The sequence below is a fragment of the Moschus berezovskii genome, chromosome 15, assembly GCF_049115385.1.
Source record: "Moschus berezovskii isolate FMDL1 chromosome 15, NW_MosBer_1.0, whole genome shotgun sequence".
Taxonomy (NCBI): Eukaryota; Metazoa; Chordata; class Mammalia; order Artiodactyla; family Moschidae; genus Moschus; species Moschus berezovskii.
In genome coordinates this window covers 86135388-86158754 of record NC_142474.1, presented here as the reverse complement: position 1 = coordinate 86158754, position 23367 = coordinate 86135388, and the positions used below count along the sequence as shown (strand labels likewise).

General features: G+C 38.6%; 1 pseudogene; it reads right to left on the bottom strand.

Moving 5' to 3' along the window:
* LOC148775505 (ankyrin repeat domain-containing protein 26-like) overlaps positions 1 to 23367 on the bottom strand; it is a 180123-nt pseudogene that overhangs the window by 6855 nt on the left and 149901 nt on the right.

Genomic DNA, 23367 nt, shown 5'->3' with positions numbered 1-23367 from the left:
TTTCAGTGACACGGAGTTGGAAAGAATTTTCCTTTAAACAGAATGATTACTCGGTAAGTTGAGGTGAGTGGAGGTGGTGGTATTGAAACTGTCTACAAATTCTTTGACAATTTTCTCTGAAATTCCCTCCCCTTAAATATGTGCTGGCCTCAGTAACTGATTTCTATTGGACAGAGTCTGGGGAAACTGACTTTTGCTCCGTGGGAAAGCCCACCCTTAGCATCAGTCACCACGCTGCGAAGAAGCACAGACCACATACTGAGCACCTTGTCAGTGTGCCCACTGACTGCCCCCAACTAATGTCCCATCCAAAAGCCAGCTCCAACTGCCAGACCTGTGCATGAACTAATCTTCAGATGAGTCTCGTCCCCACCTTCACGACACCCCAGCTGATGCCGACTGGAAAAGAAACGTGCTGGCCTCACCCACTGAGCCTTGCCCCAACACAAATTTGTGAACAAAGTAAATGTTGTTTTAAGCCACTAGGCTTTGACATGGTTTATTATACAATTTGCTGGCAATAAATACCTGGCACAGATACTGATATCAAAAATTCCAATAAAAAGAAGTAAAAGATATGAGAATGCCTTTCAACCTGGAGGTAGGTGAGACCTGAATGGATGCAGAGAAATAAATTAAAACCCAAAGGGCTTCACGACATTGTAAACTGAATTCTGATGGCCCTTAAAGAGGCTGCTGGTTACAGCTTCTAAGCAAGAGAAGAAAATGACACTGAAACACAGGGGAAAGGAGACTCTTGCTATGAACCAGCTGAAAGTAACATCAATGAGAGGGATAAGCAATCAAAAAAAGGGGGGAGGACTATTAAATACATAGGAGCCAGGCTCAGTTATACTTGGGTTCAGTATCTGTATCTCCTTTACAGCATCTCCACATGACCAGCTGTCACGTGGCACTAAGAGAGCAACAGCTTCTGGGCTAAGATCAAATCTAGGGTGCTGCCAGGAAAACATTGTCTCAAGGTGAAGCCTGTAGATTGTAAAACCCTTCATTAAGACCCTGGAAAGACTTAAGGTGGTGCCTCAAATTCCTTTAAAGATCTTAAGGGCATAAAGAATTTTAAAGGCATCATCCTCAAAGCTTCACAAGAAGCCCAAGGCGCAGAGCTTCTCTCAAAAAAGATTTGTGAGGGTAGCCTCTCCAATGATGTGAAACCCAATCCAATTCACAGGACACCAAAAGCTTTAAAGAGAACCTTGGCAGCAAAGAAACAGTGCTTTGCCTAACAGAGATGAAGACACACAAATGAGAATACACCTTCGGGATTTTCTTAGAAGTTCAATAAGGAGGAAGCTGGCTTAAGAAACATGACTCAGCTACAGACACAGGTCATTTCTTATGAAAAGGACAGCACACAGAGCTCAGAGGGTAGAGCAAAGGAGAAGCACTCCTATGGGCAGGTCCAAGTCCTCATCAAAGAGCTGGCAGCATCAAACTGGACCTCAGAGCTGCTATGCACTACAGTGCCTCCCGTTTCCCATTTCTGAACTGGAGAGTCTAGTCATCCAGCAGAATGGTGGGGGTGTGGGTGGCAGATAACTTGTCCCTTTACTTCTCAAGTCTTAGTACTGACAGGGTTGTGCTCACAGGGTCACACTGTAGAAATCACACCCAGAAACCTCATCCCCATGTGCCATCTGTACCTGATGAAGATGGTAAGACCTCGACTTGAGCCTGGGCCTGACACTGTAACCACTGAGACTTGGGAGGGAATGGGTAGGGAGAAGGGTATGTTTCATTGGAAGGAATATAGACACTGTGGCCAGTGAGTCACTGTGTTAGTGTTTCAATGCACCCACGAGCTTTAACAATTTATTCTGTAAAAAAGGCAGACTATAGGCCAAGTGTAAGCGACTTGCTCCTACTGAACAGAAGATGATGAAAGTGATGCTGTGTGCACTGTGAAGTGAGGTTAGACAAGGCAGCAGAGCTTCTGCCTGGCTTTCAACCTGGGAACCAGGCTCCATGTTGCGAGTAAGCCCAGGCTGCAAAGCGAGCCTAGGTGTCCAGGGTAGGTGTTTCACTTGTCTGCCTTCACCAAAGTCCAGCCAACCACAGATACCAACTATCAGACGTGGGAATGAACACACCTTCACCGGATGCCAGCCCCCAGCCCTCAAGCTGCCCCATCTGAAGCCAAGGGGATGAGAAGCCAGCTGTCCTGGCCACCTTTTCCTAAGTGTAGATTTTGAATGAAACCAATGTTGTTTATTGAAGTCATTAAACTTAAAGCTGATTAGGAAAAAAACAGAAAAATGGATTTTTGAAAAAGAGAAAATAAAGAAGCATAACTTAAATGCAGATAAAAACTGTTCTCCTATAAACTGGAATATAATAAAGGGTGAGATTTTTAATGACAAACAATGTTGATGAGAAGAAGCATATAACTAGAAGAAAGACTTAAGAACTATTCAGGAAGAAGTTTTTCAGGGTTCCCTTCAATTACAATTTCTTACAAATTGGGAATTGTGTCTCCTACCTTGAGACACTTGAGAATTTCTGCTCAAGTTTGAAAACAATGAAGACTAGTAAGCAATGAGACATATGATTTGAACTATAAGAAATAACTAGAAATACTTTAATTACCAAAATCAGACTTTTGACCTCATCTCAATTTACTGAAATTCTAAAAGATTTACGTAGCTTTGAGTAGTTACTAATCCAGAACTCAATCTTCACTGTCCTCTCCTCAGAGAAATAAAACACCACGAGATGACACTTCATACTTGCTAGGATGGCTATACTCATAGAGACAAGTAATGACTAGTGTTGACAGGAATGTATAGAAATTGGAACATTTTACGTACTTTGCATAAAAATGTAAAATGGTGCAGCCATGCTGGAAAACAGTATGTCAGGTCCTCAAAAGGTTAAACAGAGTTGCTGTGCAATACAGCAATTCTATTCATAACTGTATTCCCAAAAGAAATGAAAAAATATATTCACATGAAAACCTAGACATAAATGTTCACAGCAACATTACTGACATTAGCCAAAAAGCAGAAACAACCCCAACGGTCCATCAGATGATGAATGGATAAATAAAATGTGGTTCACCCATACAATAGAATATTATTGAGCAATAAAAAGCAAGCAAACACTGATACATGTTAGATGTACCTTGAAACTTATGCTAAATGAAAGAAGGCAGTCACAAAGGATCCCATACTGTGTGATTCACTGACACAAAATGTCCAGAAAAGGGACATCTACACAGTCAAGGAGTGGAGTTATGGTTCCCTCAGGCTAGGAAGATCAGGAAGGGAAAACTGGCACAGAGTGATTATGAAAAGCTGTAAGGTTTCTTTGGAGGGTGAGGAAAATGTTCTAATGTGGTAATGCCTGTTTAACTCTTTAAACACAACAGCTACTGAACTGTAGAGTTTAAATGAGTGAACCTCATGGTATGTTCATTAGATTTCAACAAACCTGTCACCAAAACAACGGATGATTTGGGGTCATTAATGCTGTCCTGCTCAGCTTCAGACCACCAGCCAGGGTTCAAGACAGAGAGAGTCAAGAGTGTGCCCTTTTTATCTAAAAATGGTATAGGGAAAAGCTGTCTTTTTCACTGGTGTCCAACCTAAAAAATTAATAGACAAATCTGTGTTTCACTGCTCAAAGCATGGAATGATTTACATTTCCCCAAATTAAGTGATTTTGGGGTTCTAAAACTGATTAAAAATTACCTTATGTTTTAGCATATTAATTTGAATAGCCATTTCAGTTGGACTGGTTTTTAAATCTCCATGGAAACTAAACTCTCCATTTTCATATTCATTTAACTTCCTTCTTGTCATTTTTAAGAGTTTCTTAAATCTGTAGAAATGTATAAAATGAGTAAGTTCTTTAAGAGCAGATATTTAATAATTAAACAGATATATGTTCTATCAGATAAAACAAATAAATCTATAAATTATAATCCTTTCTCATTGTTCAAATTTAATATTCCTTGAAAGCATAATAACTAAATTCTAATCTTAGATAAATATTATGAAGAAAAGTTTTGTCACATTTCAATATACTGTGTGTGATATATGTAATGTATGAGTTCTTATAAATAAGTTAACGTCAATTTTTAGTATGCTAGTGTGAAATATTAATTGTTATTAAATATTAGTTATAAACCAGAGAGAAGTATTCAGAAGAGATATGATATATGAATGTTTTTTGAAAAGACACAAGACACCTTTGTTCCTACTGACCATAGCCTCTACAAAAAGAAAAAAGAGTAGATACAAAAAATCCACCAAGATTCTCACTCAAAATTGAAAAAGAAACAAAAAGTCTTTGGAGCCTGAGTTAAGTGGGAAATAACCCATGATGAGAGTTTTAGAAGGAAGGAAAACAGAAGAGAGAGAGAGTGTCTCAGTCTCTTCAAGACTGTTTTAAGAGATGTAGAAATCTTGCCCAGCATATTGTTAACAAAATGCAAAGCAATGTAGAGAAAATTAAAAGAAAAATATTAATGAGAATCAGAGAAGAACCCTTTGTATAATCATCCCTTGGCATCCACAGAGGATTGGTTCAAAAATCCCCCAACACTCCGTGGATACAAAATCCACGAATGCGCAAGTCTCCCTACGCACATCTTCCCTATACTTTCAGTCATCCCTAGATCACTTACATTAACTAATACAATGTAAACGCTTTGTAAATAGTTATAAATACAATGTAAACACTATGGAAATAGTTGCCAGCTTCAGACCAATCCAAGTTTTGCTTTTTGGAACTTTCTCCAATGTTTTTCCCCGAATACTTTTGATCTTGGGTTGGCTGAATCTGTAGATGATGAGGGTTAACTTACTCAGCAAAAAAACAGAAGCAGTTTTTTATCTTACTGATCAAAACATGGTCACTAATTTTATTATTCTTTAAGTTACACATAGATTTCTGTATGTACATTTTACAACTAAAATTTGGGGGCAAAAAGAAAATATAAGCCAAATCAAGATACTGTTTAATGTTGTTCAACAATAACACAGGTAGGTTTTTAGATAATAAATTACTTGAATGATGAAGGGAAGGAACACAATTAAAAGAAGACAGGATTACCAAAAAGAACAAAGATAGTTTGCAGAAGTAAAAATTCAGCATAGATGATGAGGAACACAGTGACATTACTATATGCAGAGGCACGGCTGTTACGGTTTTAGAAAACATTACAGGTAACTATAACACTGCTGCACTCAAACACATTTCAGATTGTGCTGACTTTCCACAGTAAACTTCGAAATAGGATAATGTGTTTAATTATGAAAATACACATAAAAAATAAATTTGTGTCTAAGGTTTTAATAAAATAAAATTATACTTTAATTAACAGTTGAGATTATCAGAAGTATTAAAACCTTACCCAGTAATCTCTTTTTCTATTCTCACTATTTTTCTTCTTTTCTTGGTCCAAACTATTTTCCAGTGATTGCTTTAATTCAATATATTTCTTTAATTGTTCCTTTTTGTCCTCAGAGTCAGAAAAAAAATTTAAGAAAATTATTTGTAAACACCTAGAGAGACTTATTCTTTCTTAAAAATATTATTTCTCATGAGTTCACAAGTTAATATGAATTTATAGTAAACATAGTTTTTAAACCTAGTTGATGCCAATAACATATTTCAAAATGGATGACTTTTCTTAAAACAACTTAAAATGATTTTTCATTTCATCATTTTTCTGGAATTTAAATTCCCAACATTTTTTGGTTAAAAACAGAGACTTTTACACATAAAATACTAAATGTTAATGAAAGTTTTTAAAAGAGTGCCTATATTTACATTTTACTTTCTAGAGATGCTCTAAAATAATTTTCATCAATGGTTCAAGATATTCCAGGTTTTGTTAAGTCACATCTTAGTAAAATAATCTTTGAAAAATTCCCATGCAACCCCCAACTCTAAAAAAAAAAAAAAAAATCCAACAAATGAAAAATACATTCGTTCAGAAAAATGGTTCTGTACAGATGGAGTATTCATTCTTAATGAAGAGAACAAACTACAATATTTAAAATGATTCATTCTCAAAAATGTCACAGAAAGATTTGGATTACAAAAGAAACTCAAAATTCTCAATCAAATCATTACTCAAATTTCTGGACTCAAATAGATGTCTGTGTACCAATGTTCAAAGCAGCATTATTAACAGTAATCAGAAGGTGGAATTCCATTGACAGAGGAGTGAACAAACAAAATGTGGTCTATATAAAATATTGCTTTTGGACTGTCACAATTTTTTAAATTAAAATCTTACTATAAAAATCATTAATTTTATGAATTCAGTCGACTTATTCTATAAAGAGGAATCACAGTACTAGTAGCAAGCAGTATCAATAAAAAATACTATAAGCTAATCAATGAGACTTTTCACATTGTCCAAAATAGTCTTATATATTACTAGTAAAAAAATTAAAATCCTTTCTCAGTATGACAGAAATTAAGATGTTGACTTACCGATCTTGTACTTAACAGGTTTTTCTGAAGCTGTTCAATTTTGCCCTCTTGCTTTTTGACTGTAGTTTCTAACTCGACATTTTCCATTTCAAGCCTAAAATGCATATTTTAAAATAATTATTTTTATACATAGGGGTTTTTTTTAAGATTTTTTTTTTTTTGGATGTAGACCATTTTTAAAGTCTTTATTGAATTGACTACTATATTGCTTCTGTTTCATGTTTTGGTTTTTTTTGGCTGTGAGGCACATGGGGTCCTAGCTCCCCAACGAGGGATCAAACACACACCGTCTGCCCTGGAAAGCATAGTTTTAACCCCTGGACTGTCACGGCATTTCTTCACACATAGATTTTGAAAATACCACACTGTTTTTGAACAAATATCTGCTGGTTCAATTACACAGGTTCTTAGCATTTTGAAAAGTAGATGATTTGGCATCTGTACTGTTTTTCTATTTGTGACTAATCGCCTTCCCTGGTGGCTCAGATGGTAAAGAATCTGCTGACAACACAGGAGACCCATGTTTGATCCCTGAGTCAGGAAGATCCCCTGGAGAAAGGAATGGCAACCCACTCCAGGATTCTTGCCTGGAGAATTCCATGGACAAAGGAGCCTGGAATGCTGTAGTCCATGGGGCTGTGAAAAGTCAGACATGACTGAGCAATTAACACCTTCACTTTTCACTTGTGGATAATGTGCAAAATATGGAAATAATGGGGGGAAATTATCGATCTCAAAACAGCTCAAAGCTGAAACGTTACACAGCTTCACGATAATGTGTCTATTATCACTATTGCTCTATTCTCATATTATACTGTTTATCTGCTTTATACTTATTTTCTACGCTGCTTTAAATCGTACTTTTCGACGTGATCCTGTGTTTTCTCAGCACATCTCACAGCCTCTGTAAGTTGATCCTGCACTTCTTACAACTAAAAAAAAAAAAGAAAAAAGAACTGTTTTAACTACTAATAACCTAGTAAATCCACCATCATTGGTTTTTGTCTCTTTTGTCTGCATATGGTAAACAGCTGCTTTCCTGACATACAGCAGAAATGAGTTGTTACAGCAGACACCTTGCAGTTCACAAAGTGAAAATATTTCCTGTCTGCCCTCTACAGTTTACTGACCTCTCCTCTAGCACTCAAACACAATATCATCCATGCTTTAAATCAGATTTTCTCAAATGAACACACACATTTGTAAACTACTCAAATGGGGAAAGACAGAAAACTACCATTTTGTTTTAATCCAGGCTCCACATCTGCCATCACTTTAAATATCCACATATCTAAATGACCACAGATCTTCCAGTGGTTAAGAGAGCTAACACTGCTGTTGGTGACAACCGGATGCTTCAGGAACTAGTGTGAGAGGCAGTAGCTACACAGGAGCCAGAATGCGTGGGCCTGTGTCACAGTTCCATCAGTTCTGAGCTGTGTGTCCTGGAGCAAATCACTTAACTTTTCTGTATCTCAGTTTCTCCATCCATAAAATGGAGATAATGGTAGCAACAATCTCAGTGGAATCTTTGGAAGATTATACTGCGAAGTTTACATAATGTACTTTGGAGAAGGAAATGGGTCCAGTATTGCCAGAAAGAAACCCACTCCAGTATTCTTGCTGGAGAATCCCATGGACAGAGGAGCCTATTGTGTGGCTGTTCATGAGGTCACAAAGAACTGGACATGACTGAGTGACTAACCACATACATAAACTATTTAGAAGAGGACGTGGCACAGAATAAGAACTGTTTGTAATTGGCCTTATTACAGTCGCTGGATTTTATCTCCAAAACAATTTGATATATCAGGCAGATGTCATGCCAACAGAAGTGGTCTTCAACACAAGTCACACTGAAATCACTCTCCATCCCATTGCAAGTGGCAGTAAGGGGGAGCATGAGGCCCAAAACATATGTATCCAGTACTTCAAAAATGTTCACTGACTCCACTAACCAAGTAGCAGTATTCTCCACTTATCATAATTTGCAACTTACTTCCTCTACGTATTACTCAGTGGAAAACAACCACGGGTTAATATGCAAATAGCACCTCCTGGATGGAGTGGTACAGAACTTACATGACCATCAGAGTGAAGTCACTGCCATGGAAATATTCAGTTCAGTTGCTCAGTCATGTCCGACTCTGCGACCCCATGAATCCCAGCACGCCAGGCCTCCCTGTCCATCACCAACTCCCGGAGTTCACTCAAACTCATGTCCACCGAGTCGGTTATGCCATCCAGCCATCTCGCTCTCTGTCGCCCCTTCTCCTCCTGCCCCCAACCCCTCCCAGCATCAGAGACTTTTCCAGTGAGTCAGCTCTTCACATGAGGTGGCCAAAGTATTGGAGTTTCAGCTTTAGCATCAGTCCTTCCAATGAACACCCAGAACTGATCTCCTTTAGAATGGACTGGTTGGATCTCCTTGCAGTCCAAGGGACTCTCAAGAGTCTTCTCCAACACCACAGTTCAAAAGCATCAATTCTTTGGCGATCATCTTTCTTCACAGTCCAACTCTCACATCCACACATGACCACTGGAAAAACCATAGCCTTGACTAGACAGACCTTGGTTGGCAAAGTCATGTCTCTGCTTTTTAATATGCTATCTAGGTTGGTCATAACTTTCCTTCCAAGGAGTAAGCATCTTTTAATTTCATGGCTGCAATCAGCATCTGCAGTGATTTTGGAGCCCCAGAAAATAAAGTCTGACACTGTTTCCCCATCTATTTGCCATGAAGTGATGGGACCAGTTGCCATGATCTTAGTTTTCTGAATGTTGAGCTTCAAGCCAACTTTTTCACTCTCCTCGTTCACTTTCATCAAGAGGCTTGGTGGACAAACCTGTATTGAAATGATACAAATTGATCCTTAAAATGAGAATTATGAGGAAAGTGTTTGTTAAAATGCTCTAAGTAAATAGCATAAATAGCAGTGGGAAGATTAAATCAGGAATAATTTGGCTAAAGCTCACCACTCAAGTCCCAAATTATGATTCAGTGACAAATAGATGCCTTTAAAGAGTTGAGAGGCCATAAGAAAAAATGATCAAGGCTGAAATTTTCCCAAATTAATTCAAATTGGCATGAATAAAACTAAAATTATACCAACAAATATGACAAAAAGGTATGACAAGCTACTGAAGCCAAAGTACAATATATAAAATATAGCATCTGGGAAACCTGGAATTGAGTGTCAAGATAATCCATGTAACTGAATCTTAATTTCAAAATATTTATTTTAGGTTTGAGCATTTCATTTATCTGCTTCATTATGATATTAAAATGTGATAACATAAATATTAAAATGATTATAATAATAGTAGAAGAGTAAATTACTAACACTGGAAATGGCAACCCACTCCAGTGTTCTTGCCTGGAAAATCCCGTGGACAGAGAAGCCTCGTAGGCTACAGGCCAGGGGGTCGCAAAGAGTCAGACACTACTGAGCGACTTCACATTCACTTTATCTATATTAATAATTTAGAACTGAATCTCTTAACATTGCATAAGCAATACGATGTCTCTACTCAAAGTAAAGCATCTCTTGGGTCTAATTTTTATTTGCTGGATACAGGTGTGCTTTTAAACTGGTTTAAAGACCATAGATTCACAGCCTATGTATTTTTTATATTCAACTAGATTCAACATTTAGCCAGAATCAAGAATCACTTTTAACTTTCTTTCAGGAAGTCTGAGAATTTCTTCTTCTGGATACTCACTTCTCTTTCTGCTTTCTCATTTTTGTACTGATACGTTCTCTCTTTTAAATGATTCCATTACTTGATTAACTCCTCACTTCTCTCCTACAGCATCAGACCTTGCCTTCAAAATATTTATTTTCCTTTTCCTGGTTCTGATTTTTCATTGCACCTATCTCCAGGTTTAGCATGGCAATTTCATCCTGCAACATGTGGCTTTTGAGCAACAGATCTTTTGCCTCTTCACAACTATCAGAAACCTAAGTGAAACAAAGGAGACTTCTAGCTAGTACTCAATAAAGTGACATTTCATGATTTCCTCTGAAAGACTAACCTCTATGTTTATACAATGGAAAGACTGCACCAAGAATGTCTCCAACTGGAAAAATAAGGTTCGATACAATTCTCAGACTTTATACCAGCAAATACCCATTCAAAAATTTAATTGAAGACAATAAATCCGTGAAAGTAAAAAAGAAACCCCAAGAGACTTTTCAAGAAGTTCAGAACTGGAGAGGCTTTTCTTTGAATTAAAAGGACCTTGGGAAGACTTAAATAAAAGATGTATAGATCTGACTACACTTAAAAATTGCATCTGCTTTTCTAACCACAATGCAGTAAGATTAGATTTCAATTACATGAGAAAAACTATTAAAAATGCTAACATATGGAGGCTAAACAACACACTGCTGAATAATGAACAAATCATAGAAGAAATCAAAATATGCATAGAAATGAATGAAAAGGAAAACATAACAACCCAAAACTTCTCAGTTCAGTTCAGTTCAGTCGCTCAGTCGTGTCGGACTCTTCGTGACCCCATGAATCACAGCACGCCAGGCCTCCCTGTCCATCACCAACTCCCGGAGTTCACTCAAACTCATGTCCATCGAGTCGGTGATGCCATCCAGCCATCTCATTCTCTGTCGTCCCCTTCTCCTCCCGCCCCCAACCTTTCCCAGCATCAGAATCTTTTCCAGTGAATCAACTCGTCGCATGAGGTGGCCAAAGTATTGCAGTTTCAGCTTTAGCATCAGTCCCTCCAAAGAACACCCAGGATTGATCTCCTCTAGAATGGACTGGTTGGATCTCCATGCAGTAAAAGGGACTCTCAAGAGTTTTCTCCAGCACTACAGTTCAAAAGCATCAATTCTTCGGCGATCAGCCTTCTTCATAGTCCAACTCTCACATCCATACATGACCACAGGAAAAACCATAGCCTTGACTAGACTGATCTTGGTTGGCAAAGTCATGTCTCTGCTTTTTAATATACTATTAAGGTTGGTTATAACTTTCCTTCCAAAGAGTAAGCGTCTTTTAATTTCATGGCTGCAATCCGCATCTGCAGTGATTTTCGAGCCCCAAAAAATAAAATCTGACACTGTCTCCACTGTTTTTCCATCTATTTCCCATGAAGTGATGGGACCAGATGCCATGATCTTTGTTTTCTGAATGTTGAGCTTCAAGCCAACCTTTTCACTCTCCCCTTTCACTTTCATCAACAGGCTTTTGAGTTCCTCTTCACTTTCTGTCATAAGGGTGGTGTCATCTGCATATCTGAGGTTATTGATATTTCTCCCAGCAATCTTGATTCCAGCTTGTGCTTCTTCCAGCCCAGTGTTCCTCATGATGTACTCTGCATAGAAGTTAAATAAGCAGGGTGACAATATACAGCCTTGACGTACTCCTTTTCCTATTTGAAACCAGTCTCTTGTTCCATGTCCTGCTCTAACTGTAGCTTCCTGACCTGCATACAGGTTTCTCAAGAGGCAGGTCAGGTGGTCTTGGATTCCCATCTCTTTCAGAATGTTCCACAGTTTATTGTGATCGACACAGTCAAAGGCTTTGGCATAGTCAATGAAGCAGAAATTGATGGTTTTCTGGAACTCTCTCGCTTTCTCCATGATCCAGCGGATGTTGGCAATTTGATCTCTGGTGCCTCTGCCTTTTCTAAAACCTGTCTGAACATCTGGGAGTTCACGGTTCACATATTGCTGAAGCCTGGCTTGGAGAATTTGGAGCATAACTTTACTAGCGATTGAGATGAGTGCAATTGTGCGACAGCTTGAGCATTCTTTGGCATTCCCTTTCTTTGGGATTGGAATGAAGACTGACCTCTTCCAGTCCTGTGGCCACTGCTGAGTTTTCCAAATTTGCTGGCATATTGAGTGTAGCATTTTCAGAGCATCATCTTTCAAGGTTTGAAATAGCTCAACTTGAATTCCATCACCTCCACTAGCTTTGTTTGTAGTGATGCTTTCTAAGGCCCACTTGACTTCACATTCCAAGATGTCTGGCTCTAGGTCAGTGATCACGTTATCATGACTGTCTTGGACGTGAAGATCTTTTCTGTACAGATCTTCTGTGTATTCTTGCCACCTCTTCTTAATATCTTCTGCTTCTGTTAGGTCCATACCATTTCTGTCCTTTATCAAGCCCATCTTTGCATGAAATATTCCCTTGGAATCTCTAATTTTCTTGAAGAGATCTCTTGTTTTTCCTATTCTTTTGTTTTCCTCTATTTCTTTGCATTGATCACTGAGGAAGGCTTTCTTATCTCTCCTTGATATTCTTTGGAACTCTGCATTCAGATGCTTATATCTTTCCTTTTCTCCTTTGCTTTTCACTTCTCTTCTTTTCATTGCTATTTGTAAGGCTTCCTCAGACAGCCATTTTGATTTTTTGCATTTCTTTTCCATGGGGATGGTCTTGGTCCCTGTCTCCTGTACAATGTCACGAACCTCCGTCCAGAGTTCATCAAGCACTCTATCAGATCTAGTCCCTTAAATCTATTTCTCACTTCCACTGTATAATCATAGGGATTTGATTAGGTCATATGTGAATTGTCTAGTGGTTTTCCCTACTTTCTTCAATTTAAATCTGAATTTGGCAATAAGGAGTTCATGATCTGAGCCACAGTCAGCTCCTGGTCTTGTTTTTGCTAACTGTATACAGCTTCTCCATTTTTGGTTGCAAAGAATATAATCAATCTGATTTCGGTGTTGACCGTCTGGTGATGTCCATGTGTAGAGTCTTCTCTTCTGTTGTTGGAAGAAGGTGTTTGCTATGACCAGTGCGTTCTCTTGACAAAACTCTATTAGCCTTTGCCCTGCTTCATTCTGTGCTTCAAGGCCAAATTTGCCTGTTATTCCAGGTGTTTCTTGACTTCCTACTTTTGCATTCCAGTCTCCTACAATGAAAAGGACATCTTTTTTGGGTGTTAGTTCTAAAAGGTCTTGTAGGTCATAGAACCATTCAACTTCGGCTTTTTCAGTGTTACTGGTTGGGGCAAAGGCCTGGTTTACTGTAATATTGAATGGTTTGCCTTGGAAACGAACAGAAATCATTCTGTCATTTTTAAGATTGCATCCAAGTACTGTATTTCGGACACTTTTGTTGACCATGATGGCTACTCCATTTCTTCTAAGGGATTCCTGCCCACAGTACTAGATATAATGGTCATCTGAGTTAAATTCACCCATTCCAGTCCATTTTAGTTCACTGATTCCTAGAATGTCTATGTTCACTCTTGCCATCTCCTGTTTGACCACTTCCAATTTGCCTTGATTCATGGACCTAACATTCCAGGTTCCTATGCAATATGGCTCTTTACAGCACCGGACCTTGCTTCTATCAACAGTCCCATCCACAACTGGGTATTGGTTTTGCTTTTGCTCCCTCCTTTCATTCCTTCTATAGTTATTTCTCCACTGAGCTCCAGTAGCATACTGGGCACCTACTGACCTGAATATTGGAAATAAAAACAAAAATAAACAAATGGGACCTAATTAAAATCAAAAGCTTCTGCACAGCAAAGGAAAGTATAAGTAACGTGAAAAGACAGCCTTCAGAATGGGAGAAAATAATAGCAAATGAAGCAACTGATAAAGGATTAATCTCCAAAATATACAAGCAGCTTCTGCAGCTCAATTCCAGAAAAATAAATGATGCAATCACAAAATGGGCCAAAGAACTAAACAGACATTTCTCCAAAGAAGACATACAGATGGCTAACAAACACATGAAAAAAAGCTCAACATCCCTCATAATCAGAGAAATGCAAATCAAAACCACAATGAGATACCATTTCACACCAGTTAGAATGGCTGCTCTCCAAAAGTCTACATGCAATAAATGTTGGAGAGGGTGTGGAGAAAAGGGAACCCTCTTACACTGTTGGTGGGGATGCAAAGTAGTACAGCCACTATGGAGAACAGTGTGGAGATTCCTCAAAAAAAAAAAAAAAAACTGGAAATAGAACTGCCATATGACCCAGCAATCGCACTCCTGGGCGTACACACCAAGGAAACAAGAATTGAAAGAAACACATGTACTCCAATGTTCATTGCAGCACTGTTTATAATAGCCAGGACATGGAAGAATCCTAGATGTCCATCTGCAGACGAATGGATAAGAAAGCTTTGGTATATATACACAATGGAATATTACTCAACCATTAAAAAGAATGCATTTGAACCAGTTCTAATGAGGTGGATGAAACTAGAGCCTATTATACAGAGTGAAGTAAGCCAGAAAGAAAAACACCAATACAATATACTAACGCATATATATGGAATTTAGAAAGATGCAAATGATAACCCTGTATACGAGACAGCATAAGAGACACAGATGTATAGAACAGTCTTTGGGACTCTGTCGGAAAGGGTGAGGGTGGGATGGTTTGGGAGAATGGCATTGAAACATGTATATTATCATATGTGAAACGAATCACCAGTTTAGGGTTGATGCATGTTACAGGATGCTCAGGGCTGGTATGTGGGGATGACGCAGAGGGAGGATAAAGGGAGAAGTGAGGTGGGAGGGGCGTTCGGGAGGGGGAACTCATGTCAATCTGGGGCGGATTCACATCAATGTATGGCAAAACCAACCAATATAATATTGTAAAATAATTAGCCTCCAATAAAAATTTAAAAAAAATTGCATCTGATGTGGTATATTTATACAATGAAATAATACTACACCATAAAAAAGAATAAAATGCTATTTGTAGCAACAGGGATGTTGGACCTAGACATTATCACACTAAGTGACTAAGTCAGACAAAGACAAGTATATCATACTGCTTATATGTGGAATCTAAAAATGAACTTATTTATACAACAGAAAGAGCTTCACAGACATAGAAAACAAGCTAACGGTCACTATAGGCTAAAGGGAGGTATGGGAAGGGAGAAACTAGAATGTTGGGATTAACATATACACACTAGTTTATATGAAATATAAGAATTGATGCTTTTGAACTGTTGTGTTGGAGAAGACTCTTGAGAGTCCCTTGGACTGCAAGGAGATCCAACAAGTCCATCCTTAAGGAAATCAGTCCTGAATGTTCATTGGAAGGACTGATGGTAAAGCAGAAACTCCAATACTTTGGCCACCTGATGGAAAGAACTGACTTATTTGAAAAGACCCTGATGCTGGGAAAGACTGAAGGTCAGAGGAGAAGGGGACGACAGAGGATGCGATGGTTGGATGGCACCACCAACTCAATGGACATAAGTTTGAGTCAATTCTGGGAGCTGGTGATGGACAGGGAGGCCTGGCACGCTGCAGTCCATGGGGTCACAAAGAGTCAGACATGACTGAACTGAAACTGAACTGATACATAAACTAACCAACAAGGATCAACATAAGGAACTAAACATAATATTCTATAAGAAAAATCTGAAAAGGAATATGTGTGTGTGTGTTATACTGTGCATGTGTGTTAGTCACTTGGTCATGTCTGACTCTTTGTAACCCCCATGGACTCTAGCCCATCAGACTCCTCTTCCCATGGAATTCTCCCGGTAAGTATACTGGAGCGGGTAGTCATTTCCTTCTCCAGGGGACCTTCCCAAACCAAGGATGAAACCCAGGTCTCCTGTATTGCAGGCGGATTCTTTATAGTATGAGCCAGCAGGGAAGCCCTATATATGTGTGTGTGTATATACACACACACATACATATACATAAACGTATATAGCTGAATCACTGTGCTGAATACCTGAAACAACACAATACTGTAAATCAACTATAATTTAATAAACAACACCACTTTAGCTTTAAAAACACTGCATCTGATACCTAACCTATACAGCTACCTCACAGTAAGAGCCTTAGCTCTATATATATTTAAATAGACTAAATTTCATAAAAAAATCTTTAAGACTATGCTACTTTTCTGACATTTTAACAGTCAATTAGAAGAATTATACCTATTGATAACTGTACTAAGCACTTCTACAAACATCAACTAACTCATTAGCTATACTTCTGGAAAGGAAGAAGTTAAAAATATAAATAAGCTGCGGGCTTTTCGCCAGGTCTTCTGACTCTACTAGTCCTTTTACATCAAACCACAGTCACTTCTCTAGTACAAACATATCAATACAAAACAAGCCTCTAACTTCACTCACGGTGCAAACACTAATGGTAGATAGGTAAAATGTAGAGAGCTTGTCTCAGAAAATCATGAGATTATTTGCTGCTGCAGTAACTTTCTTTATCTCTCCATAATGTTTAAGATAGTAAGATGCAGGAAATACAATGAAAAACACAATAATTATCACTAATATATGTTATGCATTATCTATTACTGTTTTCAAAAGTTCCCTGTACTGAAATAGGATACTCACAGAGCAGAGTGCTCATTTTCTCACAAGTAGAAGAATGACATTCAAAATGTGGTCTCTGAACTGCCTAGTTTCCTCCTTACCATCAGGGGAAGTGATAAACTAACCTAATGATCTTTCGAGGAAATGACATCACTACCAACAACCAGCATATCTATTGTTAGTAGCAAAAGTTTGTTTTCTTTAGAGGGGGAGGGGAGACTTTTATAAGTTTATTCTAAAGAAACAACTTTTTACGGTGTTCAAAAGTGTTTTAACAACGATGACACAGTTTTTACAAATTGAAAACCTGTAAATGATGTGAAAAGATCTTTGATAGGGTATCGGTTAAAGAAATGAAAGTGGCGCCAAGAATGAACTCTGATTTAGACACTGAAGATGATGACGTGCATGGAATGACAGACACGTTCAGTCCAAAGCAGAGGAACTTGGTCGGGTAGCGCAGTCGATAGTGGAGCACATACGGTCTTCCTTGCCTAAACCACAATCAGGTCACCGGCTCTTCCAAGATAGTCACAAAAATGTTGAGATCAATTCCTATGGAAAATATTAAAGGCCTCCCTTGGATGAGGCCATCCTATGTCACTACCTATCCGCAGCAGACAAACGGATTTTAATTACAAATATTACTTCATCCAAAAGATGGAAAATGTTTCCCTCCTCAAAACATAGATACATAGACTTTCAAAATCCTCTACACTTGTTATGATATATAGTGTTGGTTTTTAAATATATACATACACAGAGACATACACACATATTTGAAAATGACTACAGAAAATACCTCAGAGTTCATTTCCTTATTAGTCATTTCTATCTCCTTTTGTTCTCCTTTTGTTTCTTCCATCCTGTAAGATTCTGGCATTCCGTTCTCGAGAAAGCTGCTTCTGAGTGTCATTTCACTCTTCTATAACCTGGAGAGACATTTTATGAAGTTTTGGGCCCATACCATTAAAAAAAAAAAAAAGTTAAAATCTTCGGAGAATAATTTAAAATGAAAAAAACTGTTTAAAGGAAGTAGCCTTTTTAAGCACAAGGATCTTTATTCTCACATGAATAACTCAGATATTAATTTAAATGCCTGCTAAATTTATCACAGAGCAAAAACATAAGCAGACAGTACTGTGAAGGAAAATTTCTTTACAAAGCACTTAACTAGTTTCTTCACAGTGTCAACGCAAGTTAGCCTGTATTTTAACATGAAAAAGCCAAAATTAATACATGGTTTGGAATTAAGAATACTACTTTGCCTACTGTATCAAAAATGTCAATCATTATGTTAATGATTAAACTTGATTTATGTCCATTCCTCTACTCAGCAGACATACAGAGAGCATCTATTAGAAGCCAACCATGGCAAGAAATTAATAACTTAAGCACTAAATGTCACAGTTCATACTTGAGATAACAATTTTGTTCTAAACCTAAATAAGAGGCTGAAACAAGATGGCGGAGGAATAGGACAGCGAGACCAGTTTCTCCCCCACAAATTCATCAAAAGAACATTTGAACACTGAGTAAAGTCCATAAAACAACTTCTGAATGCCAGCAGAAGACATCAGACACCCATAAAAGCAGCCCATTGTCTTCAAAAGTAGGTAGGAAAAAACATAAAAAATAAAAAGAGAGACAAAAGAAGTAGGGACGGAGCTCCATCCTGGGAAGGGAGGCATAAAAAGAGAGAAGTTTCCGAACACCAGGAAACACTCTCACAGGCGAGTCTGGCGAGGCTTGGAACCTCAGAGGGCAACACAACCAGGAGAAAAAGAAATAAATAATTAAACCTCACAGCTTTCGAGTCCAACGGTAACTCCCAGCGGAGAAGCAGAGCAGATGCCCTCATCCACCATTAACAAGTCGGGGCTGGGCAGGTAGGAGCCGGCGGAACTGCTTAGAGGGAGGACCGGGCCTGAATGCTGCGAGGGCAGTCTGGGGGAGCTGACTGGAGATAGCAGAGCAGACTGTTGGGTAGCTACCCTGCGAAAAGGTGAAAAGCCCTAACTTTGGACTCCGCCAGCCCTGCTCACAGAACAAAGGACTGAGCAGAGCTAGCTGGCTGTGTCCGGCCCGTCCCCCACCGACACAGGCAGGGGAGGGCAGCCAGAGCCAGAAGGGGGCAATCGCGGCACCAGAGAGGCATCCGATACCAAACTTTTTGGGTTTCTGGCTGGTTAACATCCACCTGAGAAGGTGCACCAGTTGTATACACAGAAAACCGAGCAGGAGGGACCAGGGAGGTGATAAGTTGCAGCAACTGCACTCACCAAACACCTGGTCACTTGAGCTGCTCGGTCCAGGGAAGGCACAAAATGCAGGCCCAACCAAATCTGCACCTTTGTGGAGTACCTGAGAACCTGAACTTGAGCGGCTTAGACCTGGGAAATGCATACTACCCAGTGCCTGCCTCAGACAGTTACTGGCAGAGCAACCTAGAGCCTGTGCAGTGTAGACGGGGACAGCACACATGCCGTGAGTGGGGGCAAATCCAGTGTGGCCAGAACACTGCAAGCACTCCCCACAGACGCCGGAGATATTTCTCTGCAGCGTTCCTCTCTTCCCAGAATAGGACTCAACAAGTGAGCCTTAAAAAGTGTCCACCACCACCCCCTACTGTCAGGCAGAAATTAGACACTAAAGAGACCAGCAAACAGAAGCTAAAACAGAGGGAACCACCTTGGAAGTGACTATACAGGTTGTCCAAAGTCATTCCAAACCTACTGACATCTCATAACTCATTACTGGTCACTTCATTGTACTCCAGAGAGAAGAAATCCAGCTCCATCCACCAGAACACTGACACAAGCTTCCCTAACCAGGGAACCTTGACAAGCCACACATCCAACCTCACCCATAGCGAGGAAACTCCACAATAAAGAGAACTCCACAAACTGCCAGAAGACGGAAAGTCCACCCCAAACACAGCAATATAAGCAAGATGAAGAGGCAAAGAAACACCCAGCAAATAAAGGAACAGGATAAATGCCTACCAATCCAAACTAAAAAGGAAGAAATAGGGAATCTACCTGATAAAGAATTCCAAATAATGATAGTGAAATTGATCCAAAATCTTGAAAGCAAATTGGAGTTACAGATAAATAATCTGGAGACGAGGATTGAGAAGATGCAAGAAAGGTTTAATAAGGATCTAGAAGAAATAAAAAAGAGTCAATATACAATGAATAATGCAATAGATGAGATCAAAAACACTCTGGAGGGAACCAACAGTAGAATAACGGAGACAGAAGATAGAATGATAGTAATAAATGAAGCAGAGAGGAAAAAAGAAAAATGAATTAAAAGAAATGAGGACAATCTCAGAGACCTCTGGGACAATTTTAAACACCCCAACATCCGAATCATAGGAGTCCCAGAAGAAGAAAAGAAGAAAGACCATGAGAAAATATTTGAGGAGATAATAGTTGAAAATTTCCCTAAAATGGGGAAAGAAATAATCACCCAAGTCCAAGAATCCCAGAGAGTCCCAAACAGGATAAACCCAAGGCAAAATACCCCAAGACACATATTAATCAAATTAACAAAGGTCAAACACAAGAACAAATATTAAAAGCAACAAGGGAAAAGCAACAAATAACACACAAGGGGATCCCCATAAGGATAATAGCTGACCTTTCAATAGAAACTCTTCAGGCCAGGAAGGAATGTCAGGGCATACTTAAAGTGATCAAAGAAAATAACCTACAGCCCAGATTACTGTACCCAGCAAGGATCTCATTCAAATATGAAGGAGAAATCAAAAGCTTTACAGACAGGCAAAAGCTGAGAGAATTCATCATCAACAAACCAGTTCTCCAACAAATGCTAAAGGACCTTCTCTAGACAGGAAATACAGAATGAGTGTATAAACTTGAACCCAAAACAACAAAGAAAATGGCAACAGGATCATACTTATCAATAATTACCTTAAATGTAAATGGGTTGAACGCACCAACCAAAAGACAAAGACTGGCTGAATGGATACAAAAACAAGACCCCTGTATATGTTGTCTACAAGAGACCCACCTCAAAACGAGGGACACATACAGATTGAAAGTGAAGGGCTAGAAAAAGATATTCCACGCAAATAGAGACCAAAAGAAAGCAGGAGTAGCAATACTCATATCTGATAAAATAGACTTTAAGACAAAGGCTGTGAAAAGAGACAATGAAGGACACTACATAATGATCAAAGGCTCAATCCAAGAAGAAGATATAACAATTATAAATATATATGCACCCAACATAGGAGCACCACAATATGCAAGACTAATGCTAACAAGTATGAAAGAGGAAATCAACAATAACACAATAATAGTGGGAGGCTTTAATACCCCACTCAAACCTATGGATAGATCAACTAAACAGAAAATTAACAAGGAAACACAAAAGTTAAACGATACAATAGACCAGTTAGACCTAATAGATCTCTATAGGACATTTCACCCCAAAACAATAAATTTCACCTTCTTCTCAAGCGCACACGGAACCTTCTCCAGGATAGATCACATCCTGGGCCATAAATCTAGCCTTGGTAAATTCAAAAAAATTGAAATCATTCCAAGCATCTCTTCTGACCACAATGCAGTAAGACTAGATCTCAATTACAGGAGAAAAACTATTAAAAATTCCAACATATGGAGGCTGAACAACACACTGCTGAATAACCAACAAATCATTGAGGAAATAAAAAAAGAAATCAAAATATACATAGAAATGAATGAAAACACAACAACGCAAAACCTGTGGGACACTGTAAAAGCGGTGCTAAGGGGAAGGTTCATAGCAATACAGGCATACCTCAAGAAACAAGAAAAAAGCCGACTAAAAAACCTAACTCTACACCTAAAGCAACTAGAAAAGAAAGAAATGAAGAACCCTACATTCAGTAGGAGGAAAGAGATCTTAAAAATTAGGGCAGAAATAAATACAAAAGAAGCAAAAGAGACCATAGCAAAAATCAACAAAGCCAAAAGCTGGTTCTTTGAGAGGGTAAATAAAATTGACAAACCACTAGCCAGACTCATCAAGAAACAAAGGGAGAAAAATCAAATCAATAAAATTAGAAATGAAAAGGGAGAGATCACAACGGACAACACAGAAATACAAAGGATCATAAGAGACTACTATCAGCAATTATATGCCAATAAAATGGACAACTTGCAAGAAATGGACAAATTCTTAGAAAAGTATAACTTTCCAAAAATGAACCAGGAAGATATAGAAAATTTTAAAAGACCCATCACAAGCATGGAAATTGAAACTGTAATCAGAAATCTTCCAGCAAACAAAAGCCCAGGTCCAGATGGCCTCACAGCTGAATTCTACCAAAAATTTAGAGAAGAGCTATCACCTATCCTACTCAAACTCTTCCAGAAAATTTCAGAGGAAGGTAAGCTTCCTAACTCATTCTAAGAGGCCACTATCACCCTAATACCAAAACCTAACAAAGATGCCACAACAAAAGAGAACTTCAGGCCAATGTCACTGATGAACATAGATGCAAAAATCCTTAACAAAATTCTAGCAATCAGAATCCAACAACACATTAAAAAGATAGTACATCATGACCAAGTAGGCTTTATCCCAGGGATGCAAGGATTCTTCAATATCCGCAAATGAATCAATGTAATACACCACATTCTGTTCCATTCCGTTCTGTTCCATCGCTCAGTCGTGTCTGACTCTTTGCGACCCTGTGGACTGTAGCCTATCAGGCTTCTCCGTCCATGGGATTCTCCAGGCAAGAATACTGGAGTGGGTTACCGTTTCCTTCTCCAGGGGATCTTCCCGACCCAGGGATCAAACCCGGGTCTCCCGCATTGGAGGAAGATGCTTTAACCTCTGAGCCACCAGGAACAAATTGAAAAATAAAAACCATATGATTATTTAAATAGATGCAGAGAAAGCCTTTTACAAAATTCAACATCCATTTATGATCAAAACCCTCCAGAAGGCGGGAATAGAAGGAACATTCCTCAATGTAAAAAAAGCTATATATGACAAACCCACAGCAAACATTATCCTCAATGGTGAAAAACTGAAAGCGTTTCCCCTAAAGTCAGGAACAAGACAAGGGTACTCGCTCTCACCACTACTATTCAACATAGTTCTGGAAGTTTTGGCTACAGCAAGCAGAGCAGAAAAAGACATAAAAGGAATCCAAATTGGAAAAAAAGAAGTAAAACTCTCACTGTTTGCAGATGACATGATCCTCTACACAGAAAACCCTAAAGACTCTACTAGAAAATTACTAGAGCTAATCAATGAATATAGTAAAGTTGCAGAATATAAAATCAACAAACAGAAATCCCTTGCATTCCTATACACTAATAATGAGAAAATAGAAAGAGAAATTAAGGAAACAATTCCATTCACTGTTGCAACGAAAAGAATAAAATATATAGGAATATATCTACCAAAAGAAACAAAAGACCTATATATAGAAAACTATAAAACATTGGTGAAAGAAATCAGAGAGGACACTAATAGATGGAGAAATATACCATGTCCATGGATTGGAAGAATAAATATTGTGAAAATGAATATACTACCCAAAGTAATTTATAAG